Source organism: Ambystoma mexicanum, chromosome 1q, assembly GCF_040938575.1.
Source record: "Ambystoma mexicanum isolate Mex_15411 chromosome 1q, UKY_AmexF1_1, whole genome shotgun sequence".
Taxonomy (NCBI): domain Eukaryota; kingdom Metazoa; phylum Chordata; class Amphibia; order Caudata; family Ambystomatidae; genus Ambystoma; species Ambystoma mexicanum.
Genome location: NC_090922.1, coordinates 662,409,872 through 662,423,591, shown reverse-complemented (window position 1 = coordinate 662,423,591; position 13,720 = coordinate 662,409,872). Strand labels below are relative to the sequence as shown.

The 13,720-nt window shown below is 56.8% G+C and overlaps 1 protein-coding gene across 1 annotated transcript in view; it reads left to right on the top strand.

The window, feature by feature from the left end:
- LOC138534947 (dimethylaniline monooxygenase [N-oxide-forming] 2-like) overlaps positions 1–13,720 on the top strand; it is a 272,372-nt gene that overhangs the window by 67,707 nt on the left and 190,945 nt on the right. The window lies entirely within an intron of this gene.

Here is a 13,720-nt window from a genome sequence, read left to right as displayed (position 1 = left end):
TCAGCTCCTTATTAGCTTAAATGTTCATGTGCCTGCTGCTGTAAACCACAAACACAAATTGTTAATTTCCCTCAGAAATGCCAAAACATTTGTACATCCGTTGGGAGAGAATACTGCAGGATTTCTGATCCGCCAGATTCTTCTAGACCTTAAGGTTGGGGTTCAGGAAGACCATTCCACACCAGTGACAGGGCTCCTCTGCATCTGCCTGAAGATCCCAGGGGATAAGTGTGCAGAATAGGAAGGGCTATACTCTCAAGCAGGAATCATTGTGCAGTATGTCACAGGCGATTGGCTTTTTGAGACAGAGTCATTGGAGGTAGTGATTTGTGCACAAGTCACTCTTAGTTCATAAAATAACTTTAGAGTTCAGTTTCCAGTGTTTTTAGGTCTGGAGTTTAGAACTTGTCAAAATCCCAATGTTAACCAAGGTGATAAACAAAACCGAAAGTCAACACAAGTCCACACACATCGCAGCCATGCAAAGCGTGTGCCCAATGGGTTCCATTGGGCACAATGTTTGTCTATGTGCCAAAGTCATCCAGCAAGTCTCCAGTTCAAAAGAAAATGAGTTCTTAAGTCGGTTCAGCTGTGAAGGTGCAGGGTATGCAGACAGCATCCCCCGGTTAAGGACAATGGCACAGGCCGCTGCACGGCATCTCTGGACCCAAGGGCGATGAACCGGCTGCTGGGGATCAGTGTTTCAGATTTCAGCTTCAATGGAACCAGTGTGCAGGAGGAGGCCCAGCAGTTCCCAAGAAGGTAAGGGATTGCTGGCGTTGTTGCAGGTCTTTGATACTACCTTCTGCAAGTGTGTTGCAGGAAAGGCAGGGTCCCAACCACAAAGTACTCTGGCTAAGTGGCTGCAAGCGCTATTCCATTAAGACCCGGAGTTCTGATGTGAGTAACTCGAATGTGCGTGCCGAGTTAAGGGAATGGAGCACTGGTGCACTTCCGTCTGGTCCTGCAACAAGGTCTGCGGAGTGAAGTTTCCAGCAGCACTTTGCTGTGGGGCTGAAAAGTGCAAGAGCACAGTCTTTGTTTCCCTTGGGTTTTGACAAAGGTTTGGTACAGATACCCCTATTCTTATACAGACTGCCAAATTCAAATAAGTGGGGGTCACTCAGGCTCGCACTCCATGACATTGTTATGCTGAAATGATTGCATGTGTGGGTTGTTTTGAAAGCATGCGAATGACCACCTACATGTGCTTGGGAACAGTTTTGCTGCTGAGTAAAATTCTGATAAGTTTGGGGTAGCTATTTTATTAAGGGGTCGATTCATGGAATTAATGTGCGCCGAAAATTCCCGCGCAGAGGTGCCAAAACGTGCGAATCGCAGGAAAAGTGCGAAAATCGCAGTGCAAGTGCGAAAATCGCAGGAAAACCAGCGCACAGCGATTCATGGAAGTCCGTGCGCGAGAAAAACATTGGATGTGCGCTAAAAATGCGGCGCACAGGTCATCCAACAGCGTGCGCCACGGCCACTGCGAAATCGCACATAGCGCGGCGCACATCACAAAAGTAGGCGGAACACGGGGCGTAAAACTCGGAATGGGGAACAACGCGTGAAAATATGGGCGTCACGGGGGAAGTACAGGAGGCAAGTGCGCGGAACGCCCACACGCTCGCCTACAACCCGTATTCATGGAATCGAATAGGGCAAACCAGCGCACGGTCAAAGACGCGCACAGGGCCAAACAAGTACGCCACAAGAAAGCAGGCGGTAGCGCCCCTGCGACTGAAAAAAAGTTGCGCCAAAATGTGCGCTAACAAAAAGCACCCATATACAGCCATGATGAATGGCCCATACAGTGGCCCTCTAGGACAAATGAGGTGCAAAGGGGCACCGACAAATACGGACACCCGCTGTGTGAAAAATAGCGTGTGCGCGTGTTCCTGGGTGCACGGGAAGTTCCACACGCGATTAGCCTGGGTACGTGTACTTCGGGGTGCGCGGGAAGTTCCACACGCAATTAGCCGGGTTACGTGTACTACGGGGTGCATGGGAAGTTCAACACGCGATTGGCCTGGGTAGGTGGGGGTACGTGGGAAGTTCCACACGCGATTGGCCTGGGTACATGTACTACAGGGTGCGCAGGAAGTTCCACACGCGATTGGCCTGGGTAGGTGGGGGTGTGCGGGAAGTTCCACACGTGATTGGCCTGGGTACGTGTACTTCGGGGTGCGTGGGAAGTTCCACACGCGATTGGCCTGGGCACGTGTATTCCGATGTGCGCAGAAAATTCACATGCGATTTCTGCAGGGTACGTGTATTCGGTGGTGCCGGGGAATGCTACACGTGATTTGGCCATGTGGGTCCCCCCTGCACCCCTGCTCATGTCCCACAGGCAACCCATCCACCATGGCCATGCCCACCAGCCAACCCACATGTCACCTTGCACTACTGATCACCAACACATGTCTCCCAGCACCCCCACTCCCCAGCCACCAGGGGCAGCCTCCACCAGGCCCCCACTCATGTCCCCTATTATCCCCACCCCCCAGCAGTGCAGGGGCAGCCTCTACCAGGCCCCCACTCATGTCCCCTATTACCCCCACCCCCCAGCAGTGCAGGGGCAGCCTCCACCAGGCCCCCACTCATGTCCAACTCATGTCTCCCACCACCCCCACCCCCCAGCCACCAGGGGCAGCCTCCACCAGGCCCCCACTCATGTCCCCTATTACCCCCACCCCCCAGCAGTGCAGGGGCAGCCTCCACCAGGCCCCCACTCATGTCTCCCCCCACCCCCACCCCCCAGCAGTGCAGGGGCAGCCTCCACCAGCCCCCCACCCATGTCCCCTATTACCCCCACCCCCAGCAGTGCAGGGGCAGCCTCCACCAGGCCCCCACTCATGTCCCCTATTACCCCCACCCCCCCAGCAGTGCAGGGGCAGCCTCCACCAGGCCCCCACTCATGTCCCCTATCACCCCCACCCCCCAGCAGTGCAGGGGCAGCCTCCACCAGGCCCCCGCCCATGTCCCCATGCACCCCCACCCCCCCAGCAGTGCAGGGGCAGCCTCCACCAGGCCCCCACTCATGTCCCTATGCACCCCCACCTCCAGCAGTGCAGGGGCAGCCTCCACCAGGCCCCCACTCATGTCTCCCACCACCCCCACCCCCCAGCAGTGCAGGGGCAGCCTCCACCAGGCCCCCACTCATTTCCAACTCATGTCTCCCACCACCCCCACCCCCCAGCCACCAGGGGCAGCCTCCACCAGGCCCCCACTCATGTCCCCTATTACCCCCACCCCCCAGCAGTGCAGGGGCAGCCTCCACCAGGCCCCCACTCATGTCCCCTATTACCCCCACCCCCAGCAGTGCAGGGGCAGCCTCCACCAGGCCCCCACTCATGTCCAACTCATGTCTCCCACCACACCCACCCCCCAGCCACCAGGGGCAGCCTCCACCAGGCCCCCACTCATGTCTCCCACCACCCCCACCCCCCAGCAGTGCAGGGGCAGCCTCCACCAGGCCCCCACTCATGTCCAACTCATGTCTACCACCACCCCCACCCCCCAGCCACCAGGGGCAGCCTCCACCAGGCCCCCACTCATGTCTCCCACCACCCCCACCCCCCAGCAGTGCAGGGGCAGCCTCCACCAGGCCCCCGCTCATGTCCAACTCATGTCTCCCACCACCCCCACCCCCCAGCCACCAGGGTCAGCCTCCACCAGGCCTCCACTCATGTCCCCTATTACCCCCACCCCCCAGCAGTGCAGGGGCAGCCTCCACCAGGCCCCCACTCATGTCCCCATGCACCCCCACCCCCCAGCACTGCAGGGGCAGCCTCCACCAGGCCCCCACTCATGTCCCCTATTACCCCCACCCCCCAGCAGTGCAGGGGCAGCCTCCACCAGGCCCCCACTCATGTCCCCATGCACCCCCACCCCCCAGCAGTGCAGGGGCAGCCTCCACCAGGCCCCCACTCATGTCCCCATGCACCCCCACCCCCCAGCAGTGCAGGGGCAGCCTCCACCAGGCCCCCACTCATGTCTCCCAACACCCCCACCCCCCGGCAGTGCAGGGGCAGCCTCCACCAGGCCCCCACTCATGTCTCCCACCACCCCCACCCCCCAGCAGTGCAGGGGCAGCCTCCACCAGGCCCCCGCTCATGTCCAACTCATGTCTCCCACCACCCCCACCCCCCAGCCACCAGGGTCAGCCTCCACCAGGCCCCCACTCATGTCCACTATTACCCCCACCCCCCAGCAGTGCAGGGGCAGCCTCCACCAGGCCCCCACTCATGCCCCCATGCACCCCCACCCCCCAGCAGTGCAGGGGCAGCCTCCACCAGGCCCCCACTCATGTCCCCATGCACCCCCACCCCCCAGCAGTGCAGGGGCAGCCTCCACCAGGCCCCCACTCATGTCCCCATGCACCCCCACCCCCCAGCAGTGCAGGGGCAGCCTCCACCAGGCCCCCACTCATGTCTCCCACCACCCCCACCCCCCGGCAGTGCAGGGGCAGCCTCCACCAGGCCCCCACTCATGTCTCCCACCACCCCCACCCCCCAGCAGTGCAGGGGCAGCCTCCACCAGGCCCCCACCCATGTCTACCACCACCCCCACCCCCCAGCCACCAGGGGCAGCCTCCACCAGGCCCCCACTCATGTCTCCCACCACCCCCACCCCCCAGCCACCAGGGGCAGCCTCCACCAGGCCCCCACTCATGTCCCCTATTACCCCCACCCCCCAGCAGTGCAGGGGCAGCCTCCACCAGGCCCCCACTCATGTCCCCTATTACCCCCACCCTCCAGCAGTGCAGGGGCAGCCTCCACCAGGCCCCCACTCATGTCCAACTCATGTCTCCCACCACCCCCACCCCCCAGCCACCAGGGGCAGCCTCCACCAGGCCCCCACTCATGTCCCCTATTACCCCCACCCCCCAGCAGTGCAGGGGCAGCCTCCACCAGGCCCCCACTCATGTCCCCCTGCACCCCCACCCCCCAGCCGTGCGATTTGCCTGGGTACGTGTACTTCGGGGTGCGCGGGAAGTTCCACACGCGATTGGCCTGGGTATGTGTACCTCGGGGTGCGCGGGAAGTTCCACACGCGATTAGCCTGGGTACGTGTACTTCGGGGTGCGCGGTAAGTCCCACACGCGATTGGCCTTGGTACTTGTACTTCGGGGTGCGCGTGAACTTCCACACGCGATTTGCCTGGGTACGTGTACTTCGGGGTGCGCGGGAAGTTCCACACGCGATTGGCCTGCGTACGTGTACTTCGGGGTGCGCGTGAACTTCCACACGCGATTGGGCCTGTGAGAGCGTGCTACGTGTATTCCTGGGGTGGGCGGGAAGATTCACACGTTCGCCTACGACGTGCCGAAAAATAAATGGTCCAATCCTGAGACACGTACGCCAGCATGAAGCAGGCGTACGTCGACCCGCGCAGCATAAAAGTGCGCGCAAACAACAAACAAGCTCATACGCCAGGATGAATATACCATTCCTAGCAGCCGTGGGTTACCAAAGGAGGAGGAGGAGGATAGTGAGGGCCCGAATTTTCACTCCCAGAACCAGCCTTTTTGGGATGCCTGATGACCAGGTGTATGGGAGGTACAGGTTTCCCCCACACATAATACTGGACCTGGTCAGTGAGTGGGAGGATGACCTCACATCACCCACCCTGTGCTCCCAAACACTCAGCCCCTTGGAGAAGGTCCTCAATGTACTGCACTTCTTGGCCACAGGATCATTTCAGCGGACAAGTGCCATAGTGGGTGGGATGTCACAGGCCACGCAGACACGCTGCCTACACCAGGTCTTGAACATCATCACTGCACGCCCATCAGTCCGTAGGCACATATACCTGCCCAGGACACCTGCAGAAAGGCAGGCTGCCACCCTCAATTTCTACGGTGTGGCACAATTCCCAAAAGTGCTAGGTGCCATTGACTGCACCCATGTGGCACTACGTCCCCCCAGGGCATCTGAGCACATCTATAGGAACCGCAAGCACTGGCATTCCATCAACGTGCAGGTAGTATGTAATGCTAAGGGAATCATCACCTCAGTATATGCCAACTATCCAGGGTCCACCCACGACAGCTTCATTTACCGAATGTCTACCCTAAGCCGGGACCTAGAAGCTGGGCGGCATGGCGATACATGGCTGCTTGGTGAGTATGAATGCCACTGCACATGCATGCATGTCAGATGCAGAGTTATGTCACTACCCCACTAATGATACCCATCACCTCCTCAGCAGGGGACAGTGCCTACCCTCTGAGCACCCACATGATGACGCCAATTCGGAACCCCATCACGCCTCCAGAGGTAAGATACAACACAGCCCATATTGCAACCCGGGGCAGAGTGGAGCGCACATTCGGAGTGCTCAAGTCACGCTTTCGCTCCCTTGACCGTTCTGGCGGGCAGCTGTTATATGCGCCCCCAGTAGTGTGCAGGATCATAGTGGCAGCATGTGTCCTGCACAATGTTGCAACATGCCCGGGCCTGGCCGTGGACATGGTGGTGCCCCCACATCCCCAACCACATGCACGCCCGCTGCGCATGGGAGGGGAGAGGGCACGGGGTGAGGCAGCCCGTACGCAGCTGGTGGCTAATTACTTGACATAGAAATCACACCCCAGTGGAGTGCACACAGCCCTGGCACATACCATCTGATAAGCAATGATGACTCGACCTGACAATTAAAACGAACAAAGGGACTGTCAACTGTCAGAAACATAGCAGCCTGAGATTGTTCATGTGGAAGTGTCACAATGTGTGCATCCCTACCTACACAAACACCACCAATGCAGTGTCATGAAAAGACACTTCCATGCTGCAGAAATGAATACCCACTTGCAAAATACTACATGAAAACAGTGCCATGTCACCCACCCCCTCCCCAGCACGGCCACACAACACACCATGGCATGTCATGCAATGTGAGAGGAAAGAAATTAATCCCCACAACATGCCCCAAGTGTCAGCAGCTACAGTGTCCCTAATGGAAACATGTCCACACATGAAATGCTCACAGTAATGCAGGACCTACAACCCACATTACCAAATACTTACCAAGAATACCAATCACCTACACAACCTCCAACCTACCTTAAACATGACATTACAGACTTAAAAATTAGCTAGCCTCACCACCTGATGATGACAGCCCTCCGAACACTTCCAAGTATACAGTGTTAGCGCCACGCAAGAGTGTAGGTGCACTGCTTACAACATGGACTCCAGTTCCAAGGTGGACCGCATTGTGAAGACATGAGGAATGGACCTGCAAATATGGAGCATGAGATGGATGCAGAGGCACATATCAATACACCACGCAGTGTACAATACAACAACAATATGCACTATGAATGTATACACAGTATTGACTACAGACTGCCCACACAGCTCATGGGAGTCCAATGTCACCATGTACGTCAATGTCACTTGGGCACACCCTTTGCAAGCCCATGGAAACGGGAAGCAGGAGGGGTGTGTGTGACAAAAACCCAAGCATCTGAACCAAATCCATGACAAGCCTGTATGTGCCCAGCCACAATGCAGTGTATGCCCACGGGAGCCACACAAGGCAACACACTGTCCCAAAAAAAAAAATCAAAAATGGCCATTAATGGGCCCAGGGGGGGGGGGTTGGGGAGGCCACCCAGGAGGTCCGAGGACAGGGTGCACACCAAAACCCACCTGTGTGGATCTTGCGAGAAAAAAAACACCTCCATGGGCTCATGGCCTACACGGCTACCCTATTGTGGGAGTATCACTGCTGTCGCTATCCTCACCCTCTGCAGCTGCATCAGGAGGTGGTGGCACTATGGGAGGCAGCCCACGCAAAGCCCTAGTCTGTTCCTCCATGGCTGCAAGCATGCGGGTGTGGTAGGTCTTGTTCTGGAGGATAAGTGTGCGGAGGTCCCCATGCAACAACTCACGGGATGCCCGGACCTCCGCCCTAGTTGCCTGCATCTCAGCTGAGAGCGTACGGGTGAGACGCTCCAGCTGCTGTTCTGTCCTTCAGTTTGTTGAAGCCTCAAGCTCAACAAGAGTCGTCCTGAGGTAAAGGAGTTCCAGCCTCAGGGCTTCCCTGTGGCCCTGGGACTCTATGGAGATGGCTTCCTGCAGAGTCGCCAGTGCCGCCCGCCTGTCCCTGTCGGATGCCAACATGTCCTCCCTGTGGGACTGGCAGATGGAGTCGGTTGCCTGCTGTAGTCGCTCCATCAGCCTTTCGGGAGGGACAATGGAAGTGGCCTATCCATGGCCTGAGCCATCATCTCTGATGATGCTGCCTGTTGGGTTGCCATCCCGTAAATGGATTGCTCCCATGCGGTATTGCCAGGTGGTGTACGGCCACCACGTCGGCGGGCACCACACCTGTCTGGGGCAAGGCGAACTGCGCCTTGCTGTGCCGGCTCTGCCTGAGGCTGCAGGACTGCATTCCCCCTCTGATCTGCTGGCCCAAGAACAGGATCAGATGTCGCGGAGTGTGACCCTGCATCCGTAACCACCAAAGGCGTACCTGCCAACACTGACATCCCCATTGAGGGTTCTAACCCTGGTGCAGGTGGGTCGGACAGAACAGAATCCCTCCCAGGAACACTCACCTGCGACGGCACGTAGGTTTCCTCATCCGAATCGACACCTGAGTACAGCTCGGGGGAGGTGCAGCCAGAGACACCCCTTGAGAGCACGACCTGCAGCAGTTGTGGGTTCTCACACACCACGTCCCTCACTGGTGGTCGGTCGGCCCTCAGACCCCTCCTGGGTCTGCACAACCCCAGCAGTATCAAGTGCGTCTTCCCCTGCAAAGACATAAAAGAAAACAAATGGAAACAGGCATTAGCACTATGGCACACAATTAGGGCTGAGAGGCTACAGAAACAGTACTTGATTGACACATGTCCCACATGACTAAAACACTCCCATGCATGCACCGTCACTGCGTGTGATGGGGGGGCAGATGGCACACATTGATGACACCAAGATGAAAGATGAACACATTTGCTGCATGCTGCCTAGCAGTGGCATCACACATTGGCCAGTGATTGGCAGGTCAAATACACATGCCATCACACAGATGGCATGTACCCTAGCCATGAAGTGAAGAGGGAGAGGAGGTCACCAATTGTTCATTCAGTCCAGTTTGTTCATATAATTGATTATTTTAATTGTAATGGTTCAAATGTTTAACCTGCAGCTGCCAGTCAAAAATGGTCCTATAGCACAGGGACATGTCCAAACTAATCATGTCCATGAAACTGAGCCAGTCCACTGTACCATAGCCATGTCAGACATGTGACAATAGGACTGAGAAATCCCGAGTAAAAGTGGTGGTATGCAAACAATCTGCCTGAATAAACAGAGGTAAATAAGCAACAGTGTTGTGGCAAGATGACACTCCAAGGGCAACTGGTGTGGTGTTGGGCTGGATGTCTAATGTTGGCCAAAGGGATGCTGCTATACCCAAATGCTGTTGCCAAGAATGTATAGGAAGAGGCACATGGGTGAGCCGAACCACTCAGGCACACACACCCTCCTCTGGCACCCAAACAGAAGCCCTCCCACACACACCATGCACATGGATGACACACACATGCATGTCCACTCACCGGACAATGCCTCGTAATCTGCCAGTTCTCCCACGCCTTGGATCTGTTCCTCCGCGACCTAGGTCCCAGCAACCTGCTCATGTGGAGTGAGTTCTATGTCGTCTGCTGGAGACCCACCTCCAGTCACTAGAGTTGCGGCATGACTTGAGGCCAGCTTATTCTTTGCCCTGCGCTTCAGGTCATTCCAGCACTTGTAGCATTCATTAGCTGTGCGCCTCACGATTCCAAGGGCACTTATGATGTCCGCAATGGTCTGCCAGTGTGCCTGACGTTGTGCAGGTGTAGTCTTGGATCCTGCAACAATCACCATTTCGCAGTCATGTGCGGACACATACTCTACAAGTGCATTCAGTTCGGCCTCATTGAAGCTGGGCTTCCTTGACGGGCCGGACTGTGTAGCCGTGTCTGGGGCATCAACCTCTACTAGGCGAGCAGTCTTCATGCACACTCAGCATGGGAGTTGGTGCAGGCATTATCTCAAGTGTGATGGTGTCAGGGGGAATGTCAGCATGATGGACTTGGACCGACACTGTCCTGGATGGGTGTGTGAGAGGTGGGGTGGATGGAGCTGCAGCTGCCCCTGCAACCTCCCCAGCCTGCCTACGCGGGGCAGCAGATGACCTAGCTGCCCCTGATCCACGTGGCCTGATGACACCAACGTTCACCGGCGCACGTGGCCTAGACCTGCGGACCTGGAAGTCAGCCATGGAGTCACCCTGTGCCAGGTCTGGTTCCACAGTGGGCTGGTCCAACAAGGGCTGAGCATGCATGGTGTCAGCCACGGTAACCTCAACCGGGGGGGGCATGGGTGTCCCTGACTGCTCCTCCACACATGGGGGGCTAGGGGCACCCTGCAAGTCACGGCCACGTCCCCTACTGGATCCACCACGGCCACCACTTGGGGCTCGGCCACCTTTGCCACCCTTACGGCTTGTTCGCCTCCCAGCCATGGCACTGATGTTATTGTGCGTATGGGAGTCGATGTGAACTATTGTCCTGGGCAATTGGGGGTCAAAGGGGTTGGGTACCAGATGGTAATCGTACCCTAGTGCTCTAGCAAGGCTGTATGTCACCCCTGGGGAAAGATGACGGGTCACGCAACGCACAGGCACCCCAAAAAACCGAAGTAAGGTGCACGCAACCCCTCCTAGACCACGTGAGTGGAAAAATAAACCTGAACTACACTGTGGCACCCAGGAACACAAGAATGAATGTATGCGTGTCACACGCAGCCTAGAATGACCTCTGAAGGGGTACGCGACACACGGGGCAAGCACAGATGTTAAATACGTGCGCGACTCAACGTCTGCCAGGAACAAAAGCGTGACAAATATGCGCGTGTGCGCGTTGGCCACACCCCCGCCAAAAGAAGAATTGTACGCTGTCTGAGGAGACAGGACAACAGTATTAGGGAACACTGTTTGAGGAAACAGGCCCAGGAAAAAGATGAAAAGAGAAAAAGCTGTCAGAGGTAACAGGGAGTACGAACTGGAAAAGCCGTGAAGTAAATCGCGTGTGAACCGACAAGAAGTACAGATTTCACCCACTCGCTCTCCACGAAAAGCACGTACAAGGAAATGGCGTTCTACACGTACCTTTTATACACACGTCACAGACGCGCATACGCGATGAGGCCATTTCCACCAATTACGCGCTTTGACACTCGGACGTGTATCTCTTCATTTTTACACGTGCCATTCTCTACAGCCATGCGCATGACGTCACAGCTGCGCATGGTGGCCTTTGGGCCAATGAAATCGCATATGCGAGCACACGTGGTAAAACTGCACGTCCGAGTGTCATCGCGTGTAATCAGAGGGAAGTGAGCGTACACGCGATTGGCCTGCGTACGTGTATTTCTGGGGTGCGCAGGAAGTTCCACACGCGATTGGTGGAAATCCACGTGTGCTCTGTCATCACGTGTAATGAGGGAAACACCTGCGCGCCTCACGTCACAGATGCGCTCACGCGCTAAGGGCCTTTGGTCCAATGAAATCGCATATGGTGCTGACGTGCATACGCGCTAAGGGCCTTTCCTCGATTTACACGCAGACGTGCAGGATTTTCACGTGCCAAATCACTCCGTATCAAGCTGGCCACGGGTAAGCACATGGAAGACCACGCTCCTGCCCAAAAGGCCGAATTACTGCCCCCCAGAGCCCCGAGCAGCCTCCCACGAGCCATCTGCTGCTGCCTGCCTGCCTGCCTGCCTGCCTGCTGATACCGTGCCCTGCCATTTGGTGCCTGCACATCAGCCATCTGCAGGGGTCCATTTGCTGTGTCCAGCCCTGCTGGAACAGAAGACTCGAGACTGGGATACCATCGCTCCACAGCCCAGCCCCAGGACCCAGTTGCCCACCCACTCCTGCCTCTGGGGTTGCCATGTCGGGCACTGCAACATCTGGCACCACTGGCAACCCTCGGCCAGAGAGGACGAGGGGCACCAGCTTCACTGCCACCGAAGTTGGTGTCCTGGTGGAGCAAGTCCTGGGGCAGTATGATGCCCTCTTCGGAAGTAAGCGCGCCAACAAGGAAGGACGGACTCGGATCTGGACGGACATCGTGACTGCCATCAACGCGGAGGGGGTGGCAGTCCGCGACTACCAACATGTCAAGAAGCGCTGGGATGACTGCAGGTCCAGGACCCTCTTGAAGGCCCGGCGCCTCGTGGAGGGGGGCCGGGGCCGCATGAGTACCATCCAGATGAGGGTCCTGGAACGGGTAGGCCCAGCGCTCCACGCCCAGATCCTTGAGAGGCAGACCCGTCTGGAGTTGAGCGGTAAGTGGCCAAGCATTGCTGTGTGAGACAGGGCATGTCGCAGTGTGCTGGTTGTCTGATACTTTAGCAAAACAGAAAGTTGATGGCTGGAAGGTTTTGAATTAATCATAACCACTGGCAAGACTCTGGGCAACCTTCCAGACCATCGTTTTTCAGCCTACCAAGCCATTACAGAAGGGGAAAAACCATATGCAAATCAGGCTTGGTCCTACCCCAAAAGGGGCAGTCCAGCCTGAACTGCTAGATCACATCCCTTCTGCACGAGACCACAAGCATCCCCAGACATGTTTCAGCCTTGTTGGGCGTCATCAGTGAGGAGTAGCCTGGGTCTCTAGGCCCAGCAGACTCGGGACCCACGTCTGGGCATACCCGTCCCACTCGGGGTGACTTTAGCAAAACAGAAAGTTGATGGCTGGAAGGTTTTGAATTAATCATAACCACTGGCAAGACTCTGGGCAACCTTCCAGACCATCGTTTTTCAGCCTACCAAGCCATTACAGAAGGGGAAAAACCATATGCAAATCAGGCTTGGTCCTACCCCAAAAGGGGCAGTCCAGCCTGAACTGCTAGATCACATCCCTTCTGCACGAGACCACAAGCATCCCCAGACATGTTTCAGCCTTGTTGGGCGTCATCAGTGAGGAGTAGCCTGGGTCTCTAGGCCCAGCAGACTCGGGACCCACGTCTGGGCATACCCGTCCCACTCGGGGTGACTTTAGCAAAACAGAAAGTTGATGGCTGGAAGGTTTTGAATTAATCATAACCACTGGCAAGACTCTGGGCAACCTTCCAGACCATCGTTTTTCAGCCTACCAAGCCATTACAGAAGGGGAAAAACCATATGCAAATCAGGCTTGGTCCTACCCCAAAAGGGGCAGTCCAGCCTGAACTGCTAGATCACATCCCTTCTGCACGAGACCACAAGCATCCCCAGACATGTTTCAGCCTTGTTGGGCGTCATCAGTGAGGAGTAGCCTGGGTCTCTAGGCCCAGCAGACTCGGGACCCACGTCTGGGCATACCCGTCCCACTCGGGGTGACTTTAGCAAAACAGAAAGTTGATGGCTGGAAGGTTTTGAATTAATCATAACCACTGGCAAGACTCTGGGCAACCTTCCAGACCATCGTTTTTCAGCCTACCAAGCCATTACAGAAGGGGAAAAACCATATGCAAATCAGGCTTGGTCCTACCCCAAAAGGGGCAGTGCAGCCTGAACTGCTAGATCACATCCCTTCTGCACGAGACCACAAGCATCCCCAGACATGTTTCAGCCTTGTTGGGCGTCATCAGTGAGGAGTAGCCTGGGTCTCTAGGCCCAGCAGACTCGGGACCCACGTCTGGGCATACCCGTCCCACTCGGGGTGACT